General features: G+C 41.9%; 1 long non-coding RNA gene across 1 annotated transcript; it reads left to right on the top strand.

The window, feature by feature from the left end:
* Positions 1–16,454: 16,454 nt before the first annotated feature.
* LOC121768952 lies at positions 16,455–18,240 on the top strand. Its single transcript, XR_006043451.1, has 2 exons — positions 16,455–17,844; positions 17,936–18,240. It is a non-coding gene; the product is annotated as an uncharacterized LOC121768952 (long non-coding RNA).
* Positions 18,241–18,469: the final 229 nt, after the last annotated feature.

Genomic DNA, 18,469 nt, shown 5'->3' with positions numbered 1-18,469 from the left:
AGCACGGGTGTTAATACTAGTTAAGTTAAACCTCAACCTAGGCCTTTTGCATTGTTTTTTTCAATAAATAAATGAGTTCTTTTACATCGTTATATCTATTGGTGATTCTATATATACCTCTTTTTTTATTACTATATCCTCTTGTTTAAATATTTCATAGTGACGGACCTATTTTCTATTTTAAGTAACACATTTTCATTTTTGGGATGTCCTACCCTAAATGAAACATTTCTAAATATTTCCTCCGTCCCATAAAAATATGAGCAATAAGTGTGACACAAGAATTAAGAAAAAATTGGTAAAGTAAGAGAGAGGATGAGAATGATATGGTAAAGTAAGAGAAATAAGGAGAATGATAAGTAAAGTAGTGTTAGTAGATTGGGACCTATATTATTAAATTGATATAACTTTCCAAAAATGAAATGCACTTATTTTTGTGGGATGGACGAAAATGAAAATTACACTTATTTTTATTTTTATGGGAGAGAGGGAGTATTAAAATATCACTTTATCTATTTTTTTCTATTTCTCTTACTTTACTTACAAAACAACACTAATAATAATAATACTAACATTCTAATAAACATAGCAACTAAATCTAAACAAACTCATTTTTTGTTTAGCTCCCCATACACATGAGCACAATCCCAATTCCAATCCCAATCCCAACCCCAACTTGTACACATGATCATATCCAGAACCATAAAAAAACAAAACAAATTGAGAATTAAGCTCATCAAATGGTTGTTGAGAAATTAATGGAAAATCAGTTGTGGTGGTACAAAAGCCCATTGCTCTTTCTTTGATGTTGTCGGTCCAATTCTCAAGGAAACCCATGGTACCCTTTCTACGACTCTCCTCTCCTTATTATCAAATGCAATACAAAAGGCATTGCACCTTTTCATTATTCATTCTTAGGGCATCCACAGTGGTGCGGATGTCCCAACGGATATTTTCGTAGACATCCCAGAAACACCTTCTGCCACGTCATAAGGACTTCTCACTGTATTGTCACGTCATAAAGACTTCCCACTGCACAGTGGCGGACATCCCCAAGGACATCCCGACGGACTTCCCACATTAATAAAAATTCACAAATTCACCAAATTAAATAATTTATGAAATTAAACAATTTATGGAACGATTACAGAATAAAAATGTCATTAAATAAAAAAAAGAAAGGTACATTTAAAAAAAAACTAAAAAGTACATTTCAACAAATTAAAATTTCATCCACGACGACCCTTCTCTGCCATACTTCTTCAATTATATCGTTCTGGAGTCGAATATGAGCTTGTTTTTGGCGCATGTCGGCAAATGCACGGACTCGCTCGACCTTGTCATGGGGTATACCCATACGTACATTGCCGGTGGCAACGCCATGGCTTGGACCCACAGCATCAGCATCAACATTGACCCAATCTGTCAGTGCTGGACCTTCTTCTTCGACAATCATGTTATGCATGATAATACATGCGTACATAATATCGGCAATGCTCTCAGCATACCACAGCTGTGATGGACCCTTCACTGCCACCCATCGACTCTGGAGCACACCAAATGCCCGCTCCACATACTTGCGCGCTGCCTCCTGACGACCCGCAAAATATACCTTCTTTTCTTCTGTCGGGCATCTGATTGTCTTCACAAAGACGGGCCACATAGGGTATATCCCATCAGCCAAATAATAGCCCATGTTGTGCTGGTTGCCGTTGGCGACGAAATTGAAGGTCGGACCGACGCCCATGCACTGGTCGTTGAAAAGGGGCGACGAATGGAGGACGTTGATGTCGTTGTTCGACCCGGCTACTCCAAAATAGGCATGCCAAATCCATAGCCGGTAGTCAGCTACCGCTTCAAGGATCATCGTGGGATTCTTGCCCTTGAAACCCATAGTGTACACACCTTTCCAGAAAGCGGGGCAGTTCTTCCACTCCCAATGTATACAATCTATGCTGCCTAGCATCCCTGGAAACCCGTGCTGAGTCCCGTACATATCCAGCAGGGCCTGACAATCTTCGGGGGTAGGCTTCCGAAGATACCTATCCCCGAATATCTCCCTGATGCCCTAACAAAAATACTTAAGGCAATCGCGGGCAGTGGTCTCGCCGATGTGGAGGTACTCATCGAACATGTCGGTCGTGCCTCCATATGCCAGCTGCATGATTGTGGCAGTGCTAAAACGTTTCCGGAACACGTTCTCCCCAAATAATGGCTTCGAAGCGAAGTAATCCTCGTACAATAGACGGTGTGCAGTGAGGTGGTCCCGGGGTACTATAGATCGATGATGGATGGGTTGAGGTACCGTCGGCGCCAAGGCCGCCTGTATCTCCCTCTCTGCTACCTCCCGCACACGTGCATGAATTCGCCTCATAATGTCATCATACCCCCCACCACTACCACCCGCACCGCTACCGCCCGCATCAAAACCACTACCACTACCAATACCAGCCATTCTGGATATATAAAAGAAACGTAGAGAGAGAGATACTCGTTAATACAAGTGGTGCGAATGAAATGAAATTGAACGCGCCGTATTTATAGAATTTTTGAAAAAAGATATAAAATAATCGGGACGTCCGCGCGGACGTCCGTGGGGTCAACGCAATGGCGGACGTCCGCAAGGACGTCCCGGGAACGCCACGGAACTCCGGTGTCCGCAGCGGACGTCCGTATCTGCGTCACCTTTGCACAATGGTGGACGTCCGCCATTGCGGATGCTCTTAAGATCTTATCTTCTTCCTCTACACTATATACATGTGTGCGTGGGGAAGAGTACTCTGTAGTTAAAGTTTCGTCCCTTGTGTCGAAACAATTAGAAGGACTAAGAGATTAGAGGGAGATCAAAGTTGTTTTGTATGACTTCTTGACGGTTGAACTTCGTGTTCTACCCAATGATTTTATCCTTGTGGCTTGAGAGAGAGAGAGAGAGAGCAACTGCGAAACGAAAAGAGGGAGGAAGGCGGAAGATCTAAGATATCTTCGAATTGAAAGAGGATTTTGCAGCAGGCCGAATTGAGGGAGAAAGAGAGAGTTGGATTGGTTATCTTATTTTAGAATTGGGCAAGACAGTTTTGTTCGAAAGTATTGGGCTGAACTTATTGTTTTTGTTGGACTGGCTTTCCATGAAGATTTCCTAGACTGAATTTACCGAGCTGAAGATTATGCTATATAGATTATTTAAGTGTGGGCTCCAAAAGAAATTTAAGTTCAGGAAATTATAGAAATAAGGTGGGCTTTCTATTTAACATACACTTTTTTATGAAAAGTATTTTGTGGGCTTTCTACTAAACGTAATGGTGCGAGCTCTCTTTTAAATCCCATGGATGATGTGACGTATGTACTTTCTCCGGTGGAGAGTTGAGTAGGGCTCTCTTCCCATATATATCATTTCCAAAAAGTTAATACAATCAGGCAAACCCAAAAGTGGAATACCCAAAACAAGGAAAGAGTATTACAAGTATCTACTCCAATCTTTTGCTATAGCGATCAACAAATAAAGAAGGAAAAATGAGACAATAAACAAGACTCTCATCTGAACCTAAAATTAGGCATTCCTAGCTGGTCCAGCCTCGCTAGTACCCTCACTCGAGCCTGAACCGGTCTTGCCATAAACCTCCTTGTTTCTAAACCATCTTTCCCAAGCGACGCCAAGTGATCCACCGCTTTGGCAGAAACAAATCTGATGTTGGCATCATTTTGCTTTAGTTTTTCAATACAGTCCATACCCAATTTTTTAAGAAAAATCAAAGCCATCCGATGTAATAATGCTCCTGAAGTAAATATACCGTCCTTGTATTTTTCATTTGGGGCTGTTATACAACATCATGCGTTGAAACCCCTCAGCAAAATGCCCGAGTGGAAAGAAAACATCAACATCATTTGAATGTTGCTAGGAGCCTATTATTTCAATCTTTTCTGCCCGTTTAGTTTTGGGCATAGTGTATTCTGAGTGCTTCCTACTTAATAAACAGAATCCCTTCCTCTGTCTTCCAAAATAACATGACTCATTTCCAAATCCTCTTTCCGAAACCACCCTCCTATTCACATCTGAAAGTGATAGGTTGTCTTTGTTATGCCTCTTCTTTGCAAAAGAGTAGGGATAAATATGTACCTAGAGCTATCAAGTGTGATTTGTTGGGATATCCTTCTAATTACAAGGGATATAAACTTATTGACTTGGAGACTATACAGGAATTGATCTGTAGAAATGTGGTCTTTCATGAGGAAGTTTTTCCCTTCTAACACTTGACACCTTCAGAATTCTCTACATCACAAATTCAGCCAAATATACACAATTCTCATGAACACTCAGAAATTTCCACTCAAATTCCTCCCAACTCAAATACGGATCCCAATTCTCTTGAACAGTCACAAAATTCCTCTCAAATTCCTCCCATCTCAAATACAGATCCCAATCTTTCTAATTTAGATAATGATATATCTCACTCAAACTTTTCCAATACTGGCAGAGCCATAAGACCACCTTCCCATCTCACTGACTTCATATGCAATTTTGTCACTTCCCCATCTCCATATCCTATTTCTTCCTACTTCACTGTATCCAAACTATCACCTGATTACTTAAATATATAGTCCTCATGTCGGCTGTATATGAACCCACTACATACTCCCAAGCATCTCAACATAAAGAGTGGCAACAAGTAATGCAGGATGAGCTTTCAGCCTTGTCAAAGACTGATACTTGGTATTGTAACTGTGCTGCCTGCTGGGAAAACTCCTATTGATTGCAAATGGATTTACAAGGTAAAATACACTCCTGATGCCTCAGTGGAAAGATACAAAGCTAGATTAGTAGCTAAGAGATTTACTTAGTTGGAGAGAGTGGACTTCTTAGATACTTTCTCCCATGTAGCTAAACTGACAACAATGTCAGAGAAATTGTTGCTTGCTCTTGCTGCTGTCAATGGAGGGTCGTTGTCACATCTTGACATCAATAATGCTTTCCTCTATAGTGACTTAGAAGATGATATATACATGACTCTTTCCTCGGAATTCAAAGTGGATTGGCAGTGTGTTGAAGGGGCAAATTCAAAACTCAACACTTGTTTGCAAATTAAAGAAATCACTGTGTGGTCTCAAACAAGCTTCAAGACAGTGGTACCTAAAGTTCTCAGAAGTACTCAAGGGTTTTGTTGTACAACAGTCTGCCTCTAATCACTCTTTTTCCTCAAGAATGATAAGGCCGGCTGTAACATCCTGAATCTATTATATTTTATACTTTTAAAATAGTTTATTATAATAAGTGGGGTACCGTATAAGATAATATTTAATACATTACAAGGGAGTATTATTTTATAAATAGTTATGCAAAATATGTTAGTTATACATCTATATATATATATATATAGTGGTGCGTTATATTGCTAACTCACTGACTACAACTAAATGATAGACACTGGATCATAAAATCAAGGCACAAGATCATTCATGTATAAGTATCAATACAATGCACAGAAAATGTCAATTAGGGGTATTAATGTCAATTGACCAAAAGTTAGTTATAACTAACTTTCAAAAAATATTTGGAAACTTTAAATAATTATAACTATCTCAATTTAAATTATTTTTTATACAACATATATCAAATTAAAGATAATTCTATAAGGATTCTAACGAGATCTCACTTGCATATATTTCGATATCAAGATTTGAAAAAAAAATCTTGAATTTTCGTATTTTTCAAGAACAGCTTAATGTCAATGTAGCTATCATAATATGTCAATATAATACATATACAATGTCAATGCTAAATTGTGTTGACATATTCAATGAATCGTGCTGATATGTTTAATACACTATATTGACATTTTGATCCAGAACCCTAATTTTAATAGTTTTATTATCTTTTAAATTTAAATAATACTAAAATGAAAATAACATGGCAATTTATAGACCACTAGACCATTAAAATGAAAATAACATGCCAAAACATGATCCTAGCCCAAACCCCCGCCCACACTAGGTGCTTTTGATTAAAAAAATAGGTATAGTTAGCCATTAAGAGCATCCACAATAGAAAGTGGACAAGCAATAGCCCAGCCATAGCCTAGCCACAAACTCCTCTGTCACATCATCAGCACTAAAATCCCCCCTGCCACATCATCAGGACAAGCAACTAGACAAGCAATAGCCCAGTCATAGCCTAGCCACATCATCAGCACTAAAAACAAATAATTAACAATCACACAAAATACCAAATTAAATTTACGACACATATACCGGAAAATTCAATAATAATATTAAAATTTTAAAAAGTACATTAATTAAAAAAAATCCATTAAAAAAATTACATTACTTAAAAAAAAAAACTCATAATCCATGCACGAGCCCCCCGCCTCCGCCTCCGCCTCACTTCTCGCCGTCGTCGCCGCTATCCGGGACCCCAAATATGCGGCATCTGAGCCGCGTCAGAGCCCCCTACCTGTGCCGCGGCGGGATTCAAATCCTCTCGCATACTCACGAGCATCGCGTGAAAAAAACTCTTCTCCTCGGGGTCAGTTGCATTCTTCCATTGATCTATGACCTTGATTATCTGAGCCCGCGCTTGTTGACGCGCCAAGAAGACGAGGTCGGCTGTCAAGCTGCCAACAGGGGGATGCCGACTGGACCTCCTGGGACCTCTGGCAAGCCCGTTGAGCCTGCCTTTGACTAACCGGGTGAGTGCGGCGAGTAATCGCGGGAGGGGACGGGGTCTCCTGAGCATCTTCGGGGAGGTCGTGGGAACCGCCGCTGCTGCCGCCGGCGTAATCACCGGAATAGTTCAGGCACTGCTTCTTCGGCCAGCCAGCATCGACACCTGCCCGAAACTTTTCGGAGTCTATTAGCACCTCATAGCAGTTCCAGAAGGTGAACTCCTTGTAAAGCCCGGGCAAGGGGAACTCTTTCTCCGCCATCCTCCTACAGTCCTCGTCAGTTTGGCCACTGGACTTCATTCGGAGGGCGTTGGTGTACAAGCCCGAAAATCGGGAGACCCCAGACCGGATTCGGTCCCATCCCTTCCGGCACTCCTCCCCGCTGCGTGGCCTCCCCGCCGAGCAAATTGCCTTGTAGGCTGCTGCTATTTTAGCCCACAAGTTGAGGATCCTCTGATTGTTCGAGGCGAGGGGGTCATCGCAGACACTCACCCACGCCTTGGACAGCTCCGCGTCCGTCCACTTCCTCCGTGGCTAGCTGTCGTCACCAGCCTGCTGCGACGACTCGCCGACCACCCTCTTCCCCTTCTTCTTCTTGGGCGCGCCCCGACCCCGCCCTACTCCCCCCATTTGAACGGGAGTGCCCGCATCCCCGAGATCTATTCCCAACTCCTCTAAGGAGAAGGTCACAAACCCTGTGAACTGCGTCTCCGCTGGGGTCGATGTGTGCGAAGAAGTAGTACCAAAATCAAAACTGGGGCGATAGACGTTCCTCCCCCCCGGACGTCCCATGCATCCCCCGCCCCCCAGCGTCCCCTCCATCCCCGGGTACCCCTGCGTCATCTGCATCCCGGGTGCCCACCCCGGCATCATCGGATCCCCCTGCATCCCCTGCCATCCCGGCGTACCACCCCCGGGTACCCCTTGCCCGCCCTGCATCGCCGGACCCCCCGACATCCCCTGCCATCCCAGCATACCACCCCGGGTGCCATCCCGGGCATCATCTGCTGCCAAGGGTAGTAGTACCCGGGCATCGAACCTCATCCACCTCCCACGGGTACCGTGGGAGTTTGAGACCCGCTCGTCCCCGGAGTAGGCTCGTTGTTGTGCTCCATTTCGCGTTGTTGATCTTGTATAGAAATTAAGATAGAGAGAGTACTCGTTAAAACAAGTGGTGTGAATGAGAATGACGTGCAAACCGCTCGCCGATCGGGAGGCTACAATAGCGGCCAGCGCACCAGCGAGTGCTCGGGAATCGGCGTGCGCTCGCCGTTTTTCTCGCCGATTTTGGCGCTCGCCGGCTGCAATAGTTTGGCGAACGGACCGGCGAGTGCCAAAAATCGGCGAGCCAGTGCGCTCGCCGCTATGCTCTAAAGGTTGACACTCCCCTCTGTATATAAATGAAAATATGGCACAAATATGGAGAATATTGCAATGAGTAGCTGAGCATGCCTACACGTTAGTTTGGTGATTCATCAAAGCTATAACTAATAGCTTAATTTAATATATTCAAATACTATCTATATACATCGATATATATACCGAGGGCGTTAGAATTTTTGGGGGAAGGATATTAATCCTCATATTTTAAAGTTGCTCATATTCTACACATAGAATATTAACAAATAAATTTAAGAAAACATGGTCGGACTTTTCATGTACAGAGGAGCGATGGTTACAGATTGGGATCCCACATGGTCGGACTTTTCATGTACAGAGGAGCGATGGTTACAGATTGGGAAGTGGGATCAGGTGTTCGCATAGATTATATTTCAATGTCTATAAATTATACTTTTTTATTTTATATGTATTATGTGATTATTTGTTATGATGTGTTAATGTAAAATAAGTAATTGGACCATACAACGTGTTTCTGATGTATGATATGTGTTATGCGTTTGTTGATAATGATATGAATATATACTTGGTGCAATGAAATATTATAGTATATTGTATTGGAATTATTTAGTGGAATATGACATGTATACGTGGGTGATGCAAGTGATATGTGTTGGAAATACAAAACATAAATGGCCGCCCACTACTTATTATTGTGGAAGTTCCTAGAGTACATTCAATGTTGTATTGTTCCTAGCAAAGTAGAGTTCCAAGTATGTATTTGAAGAGTCTCAATATCCCTATAAATACTAGGGGGATGAGTAGTTCAAATAGAACAAACATTTGCATAAGAAATATATCTCTACTTCTATCTTCTAATATGTCTTACCAATCTTGTTATACCTCTCTCGATTACCATCTTTAAGATGGTATCAGAGCAGGAAACCAACAAAAAACCTCCAATGGAGGGAAACCAAATATCCACTCTCGAGCTGTTGATCGAGACAATCTCAAATCTAATTGATTTGTACAAATCCAACACAAACCAAAGCCAAAATTTCTACCTACCGAATAACCTCAGCGAAGGATTGAAACGCACTGCTGCAACACAGGCGAACAACCAAAGGAGTAACGTGTCTGCAGCTCCACCCGTCACAGACAGCAGCGTCGTCGACGACGGCGGCGAAAACAACAACATCAGCCGGCGTCGACATCGGCAGCAGAATCCATCTAAAGCAGCGTCGCCGGGTGAGCAGCCTCCGGCTGAAGCGGCGGCAGCAGCGGCTAGAGCAGCGACGACAGCTGAAGCAGAGGCAGAGGCAGCGTCTGAGGCGGAGGCAGCGGCTGCTCCTGAAGCCGCGTCGGAGGCAGCGGTGACTGGGGCAGCGGCGGAGGCGGTAGCCGCAGAGGCGGAGGCGGCGGCGTCGGATGAGCAGTGGAGAAAGAAATTTGGGAGAAGAAGAAAGAAATGTGGGGAAGAGCCGCTGATGAAGAGTCTTGTGTGGGATTTTCTAAAAACCCCCTCCACACTTTGCAAAAAACCGCCCAAACTTATACACTCTCCCAGATCCGACCCCACTCCAAACATTTCTCACAAAATTTCCCTCAAAAAAATCTGAAAATGTCAAAGCCACCTAAGCAATTTTAGAAATTTGCTAACTCACCCCAATTGTCCGAAATATTATACAAAAAACCCGCATTTGTCCAAAAGACCCAAGTAACATCCCCAAGTCTCGAAAATTCTGAAAACAAAACCCAAATTTTTGAATTCCAGCCCTCAATTACTTGTGCAAACACTTTCCAAGCCCTTGCGTACTCTTCATCCTCCAACATAGGACCCAAAGACTATTACTGGATCTTTGATTGTGGGGCAACCGACACCATGTCCTTTGATGAGTCGGATTTCCTTGAAATTACCCAATCCACAAAACGATATGTCCAAACAGCCAATGGAGAGTTAGCACCTGTGCAGGGGAAGGGCACTATCACTGTCTCACCAACTCTTCGCATCTCAAACTGTCTTTATGTTCCGTCATTATCCCACAAACTCTTATCTATCAGTCATGTCACAAAAGACCTTAATTGCAAATTACTAATGCAGCCTCGGTTTTGCATGTTACAGGATATCAAAACGGGGACGATAGTTGGGCGTGGCACTGAGCGGCATGGACTGTACTATGTGGATGAGATAGCCCAACAGAGTACTGCGATGCTGACTCACGGACTGACTGACAGACAGATTTGGCTCTTGCATCGCCGGTTAGGACACCCATCTATAGGTTATCTTCGCCTACTCTTTCCTGAGTTAGTTTCATCTTCGCGTGTCTTGAATTGCGAAACTTGTGTTTTGGCCAAAAGTCGTTGACATTCTTTTAAGTTGAACAACACTAGGGAAAAATCTCCTTTTGCCTTAATTCACTCTGACGTGTGGGGACCTGCCCCGGTTACTGGGGGACAAGCGTTTCGGTATTTTTTGTTATTTATTGATGATTTCTCTCGTATGACTTGGATTTATTTTTTGAAAACTAAATCAGAAGTTTTTGACAAATTCACTGAGTTTTACAATCTTGTTCAAACCCAGTATAACTCCAAAATTCAAATCCTTAGATCCGATAATGAGAGGGAATATGTGAATTCTAAGATGCAATCTTTCTTCTCCGACAGAGATCTTGTCCACCAAACCTCTTGTGCATATACACCAGAACAAAATGGGGTAGCCGAGCGAAAAAATCGATATATTCTTGAAATCACCCGAGCTCTCTTAATCGAATCCAATATCCCAAAATCCTTTTGGCCAGAAGCCATCGCTACCGCTGTTTACCTCCTAAATCGTCTTCCCACACGAATACTCAACTTCAAAACTCCCCTAGACATATTCTCTTCCATAAACTCGGTTCCGTCCTCCGTACATCTCGATCCCAAAATCTTTGGTTGTACAGTGTTTGTTCATATTCCCAAACATGATCGTGATAAATTCTCATCTTGTGCAGTCAAATGTGTCTTCTTGGGATATGGAAAAAATCAGAAAGGTTATCGTTGTTATGACCCCTTAACAGATCGCATGTATACCACTATGAATTGCGACTTTGTTGAGAGTGAATATTTCTATAGCCAATCTAGCGGTCAGGGGGGAGTGAATCGGAAAATTCGGGATGTGACGCCCTAAATTGGCTACCTCTTTGGGGAGAAACCATTCAGGGGGAGAGGGAAAATACACAAACTGACATGCCTGGCCAGAACCCTGTCACAGAAGTCGGTCCAACAGAGGAAGTTAGCGGTACCACCGGGCCGTCAAACTCCTTAGAACAGAACACGCCGCTTCAAGACACTACCGAACTATCTGACCAGTCTTTGAATCCTGAGGTAATTCTTTCAAATCCCGAAATTGGTAATGCAATTGAAACATCTAACAATGACATGAGCCATGCAGATGAGTTGTGTACAGAACAAAAGACATGGCACTCTGAATTACCCCATAGAAGCACGAGAGGTGTTCCTCCAAAAAGATATTCGCCAGACTGGAAAGGACGGAAATCTCGGTACTCTATTGCAAACCTAACACAAGGGCATCTCACTGAAATGGCAAGGGCATTTGAGGCGGCACTTTATGAAGAAGAAGAAATTCCGCAGTCCTTCGAGATGGCGATGAAACACAAACATTGGAGAGAAGCCATGAAGAAAGAGATTGATGCCTTGATAAAAAATGAAACATGGGAAAAGTGCACTCTACCTCCAGGAAAGAAACCAGTAGGATGTCGTTGGATCTTCACCATAAAAAGACGTGCAGATGGTTCAATCGAGAGATACAAGGCAAGATTGGTTGCTAAGGGATATACTCAAGTATATGGAGTAGACTATGAAGAAACTTTCTCCCCGGTGGCCAAACTAAACACTGTAAGAGCTCTTCTATCTGTTGCTGCATGTAAGGAATGGCCATTATATCAGTTTGATGTTACAAATGCCTTTCTACATGGAGAACTTGAGAAAAATAAGGAAGTGTACATGGAGGTTCCCCCGGGCTTTCACGAAGACTTTGGGAAAGGGCAGGTGTGCAGACTAAGAAAAACCCTATATGGGTTAAAGCAATCCCCCAGGGTGTGGTTCGGAAGATTTTGTCAGGCAATGGTCAACCAAGGATTCAAACAGAGTCATTCAGACCACACGCTATTCCTAAAGAAGAGGAACGGAAAAATGACATGTCTAATCATATACGTTGACGACATGATCATAACTGGAGATGATGCCGAAGAAATCCAAAACCTGAAAGAGAATCTTTCCAAGGAATTTGAAATGAAGGACTTGGGAGATCTGAAGTACTTCCTAGGAATTGAAGTGTTGAGGTCAAAGCACGGAATATTTCTAAGACAGAAAAAGTATGTATTGGACATGCTAGCGGAAACAGGTCTACTAGACTGCAAGCCCGCCGAAACTCCAATGGTGCCCAACCATAGACTGCAGATTGTGGATGGAGCTAAGCCTACAGACCGAGAAAGATATCAACGGTTAGTAGGAAAACTTCTTTATCTTTCTCACACTAGACCGGATATCACATATGCAGTTGGAGTTGTCAGTCAATTCATGCATCAGCCTCAAGAAGACCATATGGACGCTGCCATGAGAATAGTAAGGTATCTTAAGGGTACAGCCATTTACGGGGTCTTCTTGGAAAAAAAGGAAAACTTAGAAATTGATGGGTACACCGATGCTGATTGGGCAAGCAATCCAGTTGACAGAAAATCCACTGGAGGATATTTTACCTTTGTTGGAGGTAACTTAGTCACTTGGAGGAGTAAGAAGCAAAAGGTTGTAGCCCTATCTAGCGCTGAAGCCAAATTTCGAGGGATTAAAAGTGGTCTAATGGAGATATTATGGTTAAGAACGTTGTTAATAGAAATTGGCTTTCCACCTACTCGGAAAAGTCAACTTTTTTGTGACAACAAAGCAGCTATCAGCATCTCAGAGAATCCCGTCCAGCATGACAGAACTAAACATGTCGAAGTCGATCGTCACTTCATCAAAGAAAAACTTGAAGGAGGAATTGTCGAATTCCCGTTCGTCCGATCTGAGGAACAACTTGCAGATATACTGACCAAGGCACTCAGTCCAAAATTTTTCAAAGAATTTCTTGGCAAGTTGAGTATCGGAGATACCGTTGCTCAACTTGAGGGGGAGTGTTGGAAATACAAAACATAAATGGCCGCCCACTACTTATTATTGTGGAAGTTCCTAGAGTACATTCAATGTTGTATTGTTCCTAGCAAAGTAGAGTTCCAAGTATGTATTTGAAGAGTCTCAATATCCCTATAAATACTAGGGGGATGAGTAGTTCAAATAGAACAAACATTTGCATAAGAAATATATCTCTACTTCTATCTTCTAATATGCCTTACCAATCTTGTTATACCTTTCTCGATTACCATCTTTAAGAATATGTTTAAACATGGTTTTGGAATTATTTGAATCGAATTAAAGATAATTTGCGATGATCTTTTCTGGGTCTGATATCAATGGCAATGGACCTACGGGTCGTATATACATGACAATGGGACCTACGGGTCATATATACAATGACAATGGACATTTGGGTCATATATATGTATACAATGGCAATGGGACCTACGGGTCATATACACAATGGCAATGGACATTTAGAGCACGAATAGAATCTTGCTTGTATACGAAAAACTCTACAATCCACTTTTAACCCGATTCAGTATTATTCGAGCAGATTGCACGAATAGAATCAATATATTATTACATTGTGTTTGCTTGTGCATTTATAAGATATTTTATAAACATTTAAATGTATAAGAAGCAAATAAAGCCTAAGTATTTTTCTTAGTAGACTGGTTGTGGGCGACGTCCACTTTAGGGTAACACAGTCGGTTCTATGCAACGCTTTGCAAAAGAAAAAGAAGAATTTCACTACCTAGATAGGCGTTGGTTACCTATCGCGAACGTTGCAATGTCAGTCCGATTGTTTCTAAGCCTTACTGAAATAAGATGACATTTGTGTGGTATAACACTGAATGGATCTAACAGCAAGACGTGTCTTTATGCTATTTACTGAAAGACTAGGTCTTGATAAATAACTATTTCTTAATCTACATATGTTAGCATTGAGCATACGGTATTAATTATGCACTACTTTGACTTATCAAATGGTGCGGGTTTTTTGTAACCCAATAATCTTGATATATTGGGTAGTGGTGATTAATATCTAGCGGTGAAATATACAAAAAACAAAACGGAAACCTGAATTACTTGTAATTTCGGATTTGGATGGACAATGCAATATTATTTCTGTAGTGGCTGCTAATAATATTCCAATATAAGCTTGTTTTAAATTGTGGATTCAATTTAATTAGTAAAAAGCTAATTGGGGGAGGCCATATCCAAAACCTTTCATAGATCTCTGACTGGGCCCAATATTAACTTAATATAAATAGAAGAATAAATGAGATAGAAAATACACATTTTTTCTACCTGAAATTTCGTCCCTCTCTCATTATTAGTAGAGGACGAAAATTTCTCTCAGGTCCTCCTCCGTGAGGAATTTCTGTCTTCTTTATTCGAGTCCTAGTATTTTGGTAAGACCAGCCCAAACTGATTAAGAAATATAGTTTGAGAACCAGTTAGAAGATCCATGGTCTAGTATTGAAGATCATCATGTGGAGGATGCGCGAGCAATTGACGATCCTTTGGAGAATCAAAATTGGTAACTCTAAACCGTAGAAATCATGTTTTAGGATTTATATTCCTTAAGCATGAATTATTTGCGTTCTAGCATGCAATTATGTGTTAACATGTGAATTGATTGATCTCATAATCTGTCAAATAGATCCTTATCTGATTTATTTGTTTTGTATAAGTCTTCCGCTGTGCAAGGGGATTCCAACCCCAGCATATATATATATATATAGGGATGTATTCATATCCTTTTTCTATATTTTATTCTATTGTCCTTCTTAATCTCGACGATTCAATTTCAAGATCTGATGACCCAAAATAATGCCTCATGAATTTAATTAAATTGATTAAAAAAATCGAAAAGGTTAAAATTGGGATACACAAATTAGTTTGTTATGGTAATTTGTCACGACCACAACTCCCTAGTCAAAGAAAGCGTAGCTATTTCGCGACTAAACTTACTAAATGGTCTCAAACTCATCATGGATAATACTTAATTCAACGGAAACATTTGTCTGAATGTGATAAAGGGTACAGCCATATCGAATCAGAGTAATTTCTGGGTGCATAGTCTTTTCTAAAGCAAATTCTAGATCTTTGCAGCGGAAGAGTACCAAGACGATGTAATATGTGTGAAGACATACTACATCAGCTACCTTACTTCTTATTTTATTTTCTTTCCCAACACCTCCTCTGCTTCGACACCGATCAACCTACACATTAAGAAAACAATATGCAGGGCTGAGTACTTGATATACTCAGCGGGCTCATGCCGAAAACATTTCTCTTTTAGTTGTCAGCCAAACTTGAGTGAACACGGGGTTTTTCTGAAAACAATGCCCGGTCACTAAAACTTTTATTTCTTTATGAAAGTAGAGTGCGCAGTCAAATAAACTTCTCATGAAATACCATATCTGATCTGTGTGAACCGGGAATGTGGACACATTCCACGACGGTCACTGGACCGGCCAACGCTAGCGCTAGCACGCAGTCCCTATGTGTACACTAGTCCGAGTAGGGTTTGCGGCCCTACTGGGACCCGAATTCGATTTAACTGGTTTGGCATAGCCAACAGATAGGCAATCATAAATAAAACAAGGCATGACAACTCATCTCAAAATATTCACGTTTTTACATAAAGTCATGTTTTGAAAGAAAAGCCCACTTCGTTTGCTTAAACTCTTTTAAACGGGCGCTTCCTGACTTGAGATTACTCGTCGCGCGACGACGTTCCTTTATAACAAATAATATACTTAAATTAGGCTTTAAGTAACTATTTATCTTGCATGTATGCATGCCTAAGCGTGTGCTTATTATTTTACTTCCTTCTTTCTAAATTTAGAAATCTTAAATCCTTAATTAAATCGGTGATTTAATTTATTTAGAAATCTTGCTGAACTGCTCGGGTACAATAAATTCATGGATTATTTTCTTTAAGTATCTTGAAATACTTACTTGGACTAATAAAAGTCTGCTTTAATTATTTATTGAATACTATTTCAACATGGCTTAATAATTTATTTTCTTCCGTGGCTTAGGGAAAATTTCTCTTCTTAAATTCTGAATTTATTTCGAGCGGTGGCCCATCCAAATTTAATTGAATTGGGCATGGCCCAATGGATAAAATTCTTTCGGCCGAGGAACATTAAATTCGGTGGCCAGAGAAGTTGAAGCAGGCCCGACTCTACTAACCGGCCCATATTGATTTTCTTTCTCTTTAATTTTGTTAAAGGGGAGGCCCAATTTAAATTAAATGGGCAAGCCCAAATCTTCACTCCATGTCTCCATCGTTCTTTTCCCCTCTATCAATTTCTCAAGTTCAATTGAAGGAGGCGGAACCCTAGCCCCTCCTTTCTCTGCTTCTCGGCACAGCCAGCCATCGCTACCGTTCACCGCCGTCTTCGGCGCTACCCATCGCATTCTACCGCGTCGCTCCGCCGTCTTCAACACCCCTCACCTCAGTTCCTTTCGGTTTCCCCTCCTGATTGGATCGGGAACTCATCAATCAGGGAGAAGGCGTGCGTCGGACCTGTCGGTCAGGTCGTCGGGGTTAGGCCGGCCGTCGCGTGGACTCCCAAGCTCTCGGTGACGTCAGGGCGCCGCCGCCGTTTCACCGCCGGAGCAGCTGCTGCCTCGCAGGCAGCTCACAGCTGCCGACGTCATACGCTCATCCTTCGGCGAAGCTCGGAGCCTCCCGCCGTCTCCGCCGGCATACTCGCTGTCGCCACCGCCCATGAGCAACGCGTTTTATCGGCAAAAGCTAAGTCTCTAGTTTCTTTTACATTTAGCTAATAGTGTGATTTTTAGAAAGGTTCATGGCATCATGAGACTCAGGCTTGAGGGCAAGCTGAGAAATTTCTACTGTGTACAAATCTTAAGCTAAAGGGGAACCAAGTTTCATTTATTTCAAGCCTTGGGTGTTGGGCGGATTAATTATGAAGTTTGAAAACAGTGGTACAAATCTTATCTTGTGTTATCTTGTATTCTGATGTATATGGTGGAACTTTAGCATACTGTGCTCTTGAGTTTCCATTGTGAAACTATTTTTTTGATCTTGAAAACTGATCATGTCGTGATTCCTAGTGTAAGGTGTGACTATATGATGGCATGGTTCATGTCTGAGTTTTAGAGGAAGGTGGATGCTTACCTTCTTCCACTACTCCGATTCCCTTCCTCTAGCTTCAGGTGCCGGCCTCTCTCCCCTTCGGTTCTGGCTAGAATTGAAACTGATATGTGGTCTGAAGGGGCAGGCTAAGGGTTACTCCCATATTTATCCTGAATCTGTAACTGAAAGCCTGAAAAGGCTGATGTACTTGGGCAGAAAAGAGTCCTTGGTTGGTTATATGTTGGTTGTTTTCTCTGCAACAATGCAGGGATGTACTCGTGCATTTATTGGCATTGTAACCTCTTTGGTTATCAGTTTGCAGGGTATCCCAGCTCTCATTCGTGACTGCACACTTACTGAATTTTGTGTGACCTTTTCGCAGGTACGAGCTGGAGTAAAGGTGGTTAGGATTGGGGCGCAAATGTTGTGATTCTATCTGTGATTTCCTGCACTCGGCAGAGCCTGCGGTGTCCAGCAATTGCAGCCTGCGGTGTCCAGCAATTGCAGCCCTGCCATCTTACCCATTTTAGCAAGTTTTGGTCTCCAAACCTTAAGGTAGTTCTGCCTCTTATTCTTGCTTGTTTTGCCTATCAAATGCCTTAGTATCTTATGCCCTTTTCTTGGTTATTTTGTTGGTTTTCGACAGGTAGGGGGGGCTGATCATCTACGGCGATCAACACGCAGCCTCGGCCCAACGTCCATCGGCAGTCGAGCCGACAGCCGGTGCTAAACGTGCCGAAGCTAGCTCTCTTTTCTTCCTCGTATTGTAATAGAGTAGCTCCACTTGTAAACTTTCTTTCTTCAACATGTAATAGTTAGTTGGCGTGTATTTCGTTTGTCTTTATTTTCATCGTCAAGCATTTTGTAAATTTAGACTTAGCTTGAAAATTCTAAATATCATGTTTTGTTTACTCAAGAAAATAAACGAATACTCTTTCGTTCTCCTTCTAATTTCTAGTCTTTATTTCACTATTTTCGAGAAATTCGTTTGCGGCTATTACATAACTTCCCTGATTATCTCTATCAAAGATCTCAGCGGTTATTCTCCATGATTTCATGCTGCAATCTTTTTTCTCTCCCTAAACTTTCAGCGTCACTTCTCCATTGAAAGACATTCTCCAAACAACAAAACTAGTTTGCCTCATCTCCTAACCAAGCACAAAAGCCAAATGCCAATCTG

This window comes from Salvia splendens, chromosome 15 (assembly GCF_004379255.2).
Source record: "Salvia splendens isolate huo1 chromosome 15, SspV2, whole genome shotgun sequence".
Lineage (NCBI taxonomy): Eukaryota > Viridiplantae > Streptophyta > Magnoliopsida > Lamiales > Lamiaceae > Salvia > Salvia splendens.
This window is presented reverse-complemented; position numbering and strand designations above follow the sequence as displayed.